Consider the following 8,323-nt stretch of genomic DNA (forward strand, 5'->3'; position numbering starts at 1 on the left):
TCTACTGTCTAATCTTCTTGGAAAGAGGTTTGGTGGGGGTCTTGTTGTTGAGGCTGGCATTTCTTGCTATCATGTATACATGTTGGATGCAATTGCACCCGTATCATTGAGCTTGTAGTAAGTTTGTATACAAGTATGATATTTTGCATATAGGAGATGACTGTGATGTTTGGTAAGGGGTCTCGTTGCTGAGGCTATAGAGTCTTTTGCCAATTTATCTTGAGTTTTGGCATAGCTTCTTGTCCTGCTTGTGAATTCATTGCATGCTTTGAGAGTATGGAATGAAAGTGTGTGATACTATTATTAATGCAATTTATTATGTGCCTATGCAAAATCGTGTGAGTGCATGTGATGTGTCTAACTATATGTTTACTTGTGGGTTTTAATAGGGAAACTAAGACTCAATTATACTTAATACGAAATTGATTAGGTTTTCCTAAATGTGCAAAAACGTGCATATGCCAGTGAGTGTGCGTGTAACAATATAGTGCAAACTATATGTGCAAAAATATGCATATGCGAGTGAGTGCTTGTGATACAATCTAATCCTAACTAAGGAAGACTTGGTTTCCCAAATCTTCGTTTTTGTGCATGTTGAAGAAGTAGCTCTTCAGTCGACTCCCGTTTATTGTTGTGTTGAATTGGACTCCATCCAATGTTTCTAGTAGCATAGCTCCAATGGGATTAAACTTTCTTACTCGGTAGGGTCCTTGACCTAGATACTGTAGTTTCCCCTTGTGTACTTTGGCATTGTATAACAAGACTAAGTCGCCTTCCTTGATGTCTTTAGCTTTAAGATTTTTGTCAAACCATGCCTTTCTTCTACGTTTTTCTGTTGTCATGGCATGGTAGGCGACTAGTCTTATCTCTGTATGCTTCTCCAACTGATAGAGCCTTTCTTTCAAGGATTCATGGTCTCCCATGCGTTCTTGTACTACGATGCGTAGGCTTAGTATTACAAATTCTAGTGGGACCACAGCTTCAAGGCTGTACACCAATTGAAAACTGTGTTCCATGTATTGACCTTGAGTGTGGTTCTGTATGCCCATAAGGCTGCATTCAGTTTCTCTGCCCAATCAAAACACTATGGTTCTACTACCTTGGTGAGGATAATGCATATTATTTTGTTGGTGGATTTGGCCTGTCCATTCCCTTGGGGGTAGTAGGGTGTGCTTTTTCTATGGATTACCATGAAGCCAGACAAGAGTTCTTAGATTACCTCATTGACAAAATGTGTGTCTCTATCCGACATAATTTCACTAGGGCATCCGAATCGGGTGATTACATTTTCGTATAAGAATCTTGCTGTGCTTCCAGCATCTGCCTTTCTGACTGCTTTAGCTTCAGCCCATTTTGTAAAGTAATTAGTGGCCACAATGATGTAGTGTGCCTGTGTTCCTTTTGCTACTGGATGGATGGGACCCACATAGTCAATCCCCCATTTTTCAAATGGTTTTTGTGCAACAACTGTTATTAGGGGATTGAGGTCTCTATGTTGTGGTTTAGTAGTCCATTGGCATACATCATAGCCTTTTACATATTCATAGGCATCTGCCCACAATGTTGGCCCCACGAGTAGCCTGCAAGGAAATTTTCTTGCTATGGCTTCCCCTTGGAAGTTTCCTCCTGTAATGCCTTCATGGGTTTCACTCAAGATTGGCATGATCTCATGAGGCATTACACATCTTCTTAATATCTAGTCCTTGCCCATCTTGTATAGTTGTCCTGCAATGAGTTGATAGGGTGCAGCCTTTAGAATCAATTTTCTAGCATCTACTACTTTCATTTCAGGGGGTGGTCTCTCGGTGGTCTTCCTGCCATTAAGTACCCAATGATATCTCCACACCACTCTGGAACAGAGTCTATTTGAAATAGTGTGGCATTTGGTAAGTCATCTTCTACTCCAGTGGCTTCTTTTCCTGACTTGACACGAGACATGTGATCGGCAATGTACTGTTGGGCACCTTTGCGGACCACTATTTTGAAAGTGCCTACTATGGCATTGGCTTCATGAAAACAAGTAGACTTTAAACTTGCAGGCCATGCGTAACCAGGGTTGGCATCGCAAATCTCCTCACAGACTCTCCTCACAACTTGTTTCGAATCTTCCGCCGACTTGTAAGCATTCAACAACTCTTCTTTTCTCTCTTGGCTTTCCTCATCTTCACCATTTTTTTCAATATAGCTTCTAGCCACCGCCATATCCTGTATGAAAATTTAACTTGTTCGCATAAGAAGTACGTGATTAAAAGAAGCAAAAAAGAAAGCTAAGAATATTCACCTCTTTTGCTGAGTTCAAATCAAGCAGCCATGTGCGTAACATATCCTCCTCGAATGATTTTCCCTTCATTGGTCCATACAAAAGAGATCTAAGACAGAATTTAAGTTCAGTAAATGAAGTCGGGTAGTAAGTAGTCATTGTCTTCGAGGGAAAGTGGGAGAAGGAGAGTGAGGAGCAATAGCAAGGGATGCATACTGAGCTGCCCCTCCTTTAAGAGTGATAGAAAGTGAGGGAAGACGTAAAGTGAAAGATGAATACAAGTTAATCAAAAGGACTAGGATGTAAGAAATAAGAGAGTGTTTGTGGAAGGACTACGATGGAAGATTACAAGTGCACTAAGGCACGATGTGTTCGCTATGATAAGGATAAGGGTTGGAATAAAGTGAGAGAAGCATTGGAAATGCTCTACTTTAAGTGAGTGGAGACTGTCCAACTGAATAAAATTTTGCAGAGCATTGGGAATGCTGTACTTTAAGTGAGTGGAGCATTGGGAATTGATACTTTGCCATGAAATATATTACAAATATTACATCATCACATATTCATATCAAAATTCTCATCACAGAATGTTATATTTCCTAAAAATCACATCATCACACATTCATATCATAAAATTGTGTGCATGAAATAAATATATAAATATCATGACTAAATGCCACTTAAGTAATAAGTCAGAAATTGGTGTATAATCAACAAAAACTACATCATGATTCATACATTGCAACAAATAAATGTCAACCATAATATTCATGGAGTAAACAACATCATGAGAATCTGCTCCTCATGCATATATACAAACACAACATCATACATGCATCACAACTCTTCTGATGCTTCTAGTGGAGACTGTGGCAACTCTTCTAATGCTTCCAATGGAGGCTGTGGTGCTCCAGATGTACACTCAGTCTCTACTTCTTCTATAGTATGTAGTGCTTTCGGAGTAGACTCAGTATCCTCTTCCTTAAATGCAAGCGGAGGCTGTGGCAACTCTTCTGATGCTTCCAGTGGAGGCTGTGGTACTGTAGGTGTACACTGGTTCTCTACTTCTTCTGTAGTGTGCAGTGCTTTCACAGTAGACTCAGTCTCCTCTTCCTTAAATGCAAGCTCTGATATTGCTTCAGTTGCACGTTGTATTCTAATGGCTGCAATTAGGTCTCGAATGATTTCAGCCCTAAACAATTGTATATCCTCCTCTGAATATTTGAGCTCCAAAGAGTCTTCCGATGAGATCTGTGGCTTAAGTGAGAAAATTTCTTTGAAAATCAACATGCAGTTGTAGGCAACTCTCCACCCACAACTATGCCCATCTTCCTACTCTACTACTAAATGCTTTTGGAAGTCTATCGAGTCTTTGTACTCTCCTGTTTCTCTGATAGCAGATACCAACTTCTCAATCAACCTGCTCATCATGACATATTTAAAAAACTTAGTGTGTCTATTACATAAGGTACATAATATAGAAGTAACAACAGATTAATAGAATACTTACATTTGCACTGAGCCATGAAAGCCTGCAATCGAGTTAACAAACCAACAATAGTTATCTTCAAGGTCCCAAACCACCAGACTCCAATGTTCCCTACATGAATAATTAAGAACCATTATTATTTAACACAATGTTTCCAGTATAAGATGAAAATAAGTTGCCATGATACTTACATCTCGTGATATGCCATAAATAGGACTCGCATGCCATGTAAATGTAAAGGCTGTAACCATTTACAAACATCGGCTATTGTCTTTCTGCTATCGCTAAGTATAGGAGAAAGGAGGGAATCCAACATATACACACGGTTTTGTACAGCTCTACCAAATCGTGAGATAACTATACTACACCAACAAATAAATGAATATTAGCTTATTAGATTTAATCAAAATATTGAATTATCAAGCAGAGAAAAAGTTTGTATCAAACCTGAGAATGGCCATCATAACGTTGATATTGACCTCATTTGAAGCTCTAGAGAGGATTGAAATCTCCTCTCCCCCAAATTCAAGATACTGAGGTCTATGTTGAATCATAACCCTAACATTAAAAGAGCTTCCCAATTCTTCCAATGAAGCCATGTTTATAGAGTTGAGGTCTTCTATCCCCTTTGACTCTTTGATGGCATTCATCTCGCACTCCTCTGAGCCATTATCTATTTGCCTTGTGGGAGGGTCCATAATGTCACCCTTAATGATTGCTTGAATGGTACATGTTATAAATGCATAGAGATGCAAATCCATATATGTTGACAGTGTGGTGTCATTTTGTATCTCAAAAATTTGACCAAGTACCAAAAAGAAATTGTAGCCCACCCTCCATCCACAATTATAGATGTGGCTATTCTCTTGATGTGATACCTGACATGTTATATAATCTATTTGTTGTGCCAAGTCACATTGCCGCATTACTGTGTCGATAGCACCTACTAACTTTTGAGCTGATTTGCACATCAAAACATATAACAGCAGTGAATATGTGCATTGCATATCAATCTACATGTCAAGAAGTGACAACAAGTGTAGTCTATACTTACTCTAAAACAGTGCCATGGACGGATGTCATTGAGTTGGCAAAGAAGCACTTCTTCGCAAGGATGTCCACGACTACCAGACTCCAATGTGAGCTGCATTATCAATAAAGAATAATTACTGTGTTTGAGACAATTCTAGCAATGCAATAGAAAAAACAAGTAGGGTTTGATGCTTACTTCTCATAATATGCTGTAAAAATAACTCGTGCGTCATTCATAGGAACATGCTTCAACCACTTGCAAACATCCTCTATGGTTTCTTCTTTGTTGCTAAGCACTTCGAAATACGAGGATCGAGCATATATGAAACTCTTTGTATATTTTGTGGAAAATTTGCTATAACATTACTATATTTAAAAAAAAGTATTAGCTTCTTGGGTTTAATCAAAATAAGCAAAGTATAAAGCCAAGGAAAAGGCTGCATTAAACCTGAGGATGGTTGTAATGACTTTGACGTTAACCTCTTTCTTAGGATTCAAGAGGATTGAAATCTCTTCTTCACCAAATTCAAAAAAATGAGGTTGTTTTCGAATTAACAACATAGCAGTGAATGAACTTCCAATCTGCTCCAATAGATTCATATTTTCATGACTCATCTTATTGAGAGAGTAGTCTACATCGTATTCTTCTTCACTTGCTATGTCTTCTACATCCTCCTTCTGCTATAAAAATATAAAAAAGTTATGCGATATACACATCTCAAATAAAGGCTTAAACAAGCAGATAAGGTTTCATACATGCTTTCATTAGAGTGAGTCTCTCCTCCGCTTGGAGCAAAAATTTAAAAAGTAAGGTTTCATACATGCTTTCATTAGAGTGAGTCTCTCCTCCTCTTGGAGGAAAAATTTAAAAAGTTATGAGATTTACACATCCCAAATAAAAATAAAGGTTTAAATAATCATAGAAGTATAAAGATAGCATGCTTTCATTAGACTCAGTCTCTTCTCCTCTTGGACAAAAATATAAAAAAGTTATGAGATTTACACATCCCAATTAAAGGCTTGAACAAGCATACAAGTATAAAGATAAGGTTTTATACATGCTGCAATGTAGTCATATTTTCAGGTTGTTTCCCAATGGTAGTAATTAGATGCTGAATACTCTCAACCTAAAATGCTAGCAGATCGGCTTCTGTATATGATTCCATTTTGACTGGTAACTCCAAATCAAAAATCTCTCTAAGAAACAACATGCAGTTGTAGGCAATTCTCCACCCACAGCTGTGCCCATCTTTTTGCTCCACTGGCAGACGTCTTTTGAATTCTACTTGATCTTGTTGCTCTGTGATTGTTCTGATAGCAGATACTAGCCGATATGTAGCACTGTCCATCATGACATATTAAATATATTAATATGTCATGATCATAAGATACAAAATAGGAAAGTATCAAAAATATTAAGAGAATAATTACCTTGGGGAGTTGGCATGTTAGCCTTCCATTGAATTCACAAACCACAAACAGTTGAGTTCAAGGTCCCAGATGATCAGACTCCAATGTGAGCTACACGACCAGAATAAAAATGATTATTGTTTTACACAATCTTGCCAAAGAAATAGTAAAAATAAGGTTAGAGTTGATACTTACGCCTCATGATAAGGCATTAAGATGACTCGCACCCCATCTAAATTCAAAGGGCTTAACCAAGTACAAACATCTTCTATAGTCTTTTGAGGAGAGCTAAGAATAGAAGAAAGGAGAGCATCGACCATGTAGACACGATGCTGCACTACACTAGGAAGCTGAGAAATAACTACACTGCACCAAGAAATAAACAAATGTTAGCTCATAGAATTGATTTGCATTCTGCATTAGGAAACTGATATACTACACTGTGAATAAATAAACAAATGTTAGCTCATTGAAGTAGCAACAAATAAACAAACATTACCTGAGAATGGCCAAGATAACATTGTCATTAACCTCTTTTAAAGGATTGGAGAGGATTGAAACCTCCTCTCTACCAAAGCTCAAATACTGAGGTTCTCGTTTCAAAATGATCCTAACTTCAAATGAGCTCTCCATTTTATCCAATGCAGTTAAATTTGCAGAATGGGTCTCTATCATAGCTTGTATTCTATGTTTGGGGTCATTCTGCTTTTCCATGGTGTCTTTAAAGCTCTTGTGCTCATGGGATTCTTCAATCAAATTTAGAGGTGGTTGCATTGTTGAAGTAGAAGGGAGTGCCTCCGTATTGACTTCATCCATTTCTTTCTCCCTCTATTTCCTGTAAACAAATATGAGAGATTAGATTCATTATCTTTAAATTTAAATCTTATTTAAAAAATTGTATTTAGTTGAGAAATAGAGAGTTCATACTGCTAAGGATTATCGTACTGGCCTTTTTTCATAACCCTGCAAGCCATAATTATCAAAGAAGGCATCATCATGTTTGTCTTCATCCACCAACCTCTCTCTAAATGGGTCATGTAAGTCCATCTTTTCATCATCATCAACTGGGACATTATGATCTTCAAGGTAATCATCCATGTCATCGGTGTCCTTGTGGTCTATCTCTTTTTCATAGCCTGTGGTTAGATCTGCTTGAAGCTAAAAATAAGCCATGAAATGCTTATTTTCAATAATATTTGTGGAGTTTCCTTTTCTGAGGAGATCCTCAAATAAATATCCCATCCTCCACAAGGTGACCTCCCAACCTACCGGTAGCAAATTCTCCATCATGGTAAGCAAGAGACTCCCACTTTTTGCAAGACTTCCATAGTTGTTTTTTTGATAATGTATGGACTTGGGAATATCTTGCTCTTCTAGCATCAATCTCAAATTATTTGAATTCCCTCTTATGTTCTTTTGTAAGGAGTGATCAGGGTTAGGACTCCGCATACACAAAAAGAATGATTCAAGAGATTGAATCGCTATGCCACATTCTCTCTTGCCTCTCTTTGCTACATAAACACCACTATAGATCTTCAAATCTAATGAATATGCTCGCTCTAGAGTAACCTGCATGGCTTCTTTGTCTTTTTTATCAACAAAAATGACAATGTTGCAAATTGCCACTTTGCTGATGGTGGTATATACTATTCTATCAATGAAGTTATGGATATCATCGCTAGAAACTTCATTGATAAAGAATAGTTGTGGCTTATCCCATGCTGACTCATTCTTGAAGAAGTCATCTTCTGAGACTCCCCTGAAGTTCACAAGCTTTCCAGACTCTGCCGTAACCTCTACATTGAATTGAAAGCTTTGGTGCATATTTGTCGGCATCCTTATCTCACTGATTAATCTTTCCACATATGCAACCACCTGTTGTGGGATTTCTTTTCTCATATAAGAGGTTACTATTTCTGACCCATTTTCATCCTTTTTAATCCACCTGTTTGCCCATAGCTTTACCTTGGGTGTTGACAAAGAAGCTATATGCTTCACCACATTATAGTCAATGTTACAATGAGTAAGTGGAATTTGTTTCTCTGACAGCAAATACTTAATGGCACTATGCACTGCATCACGCCTCACCTATACATTGATGCATTCTTCCAGGCAGTGGTCTTTGTCTTTTT

The sequence above is a fragment of the Dipteris shenzhenensis genome, chromosome 3 (genome assembly GCF_047967505.1).
Source record: "Dipteris shenzhenensis isolate YYH24624 ecotype China chromosome 3, Dip_SZ_1.0, whole genome shotgun sequence".
In the NCBI taxonomy this organism is placed as follows: domain Eukaryota; kingdom Viridiplantae; phylum Streptophyta; class Polypodiopsida; order Gleicheniales; family Dipteridaceae; genus Dipteris; species Dipteris shenzhenensis.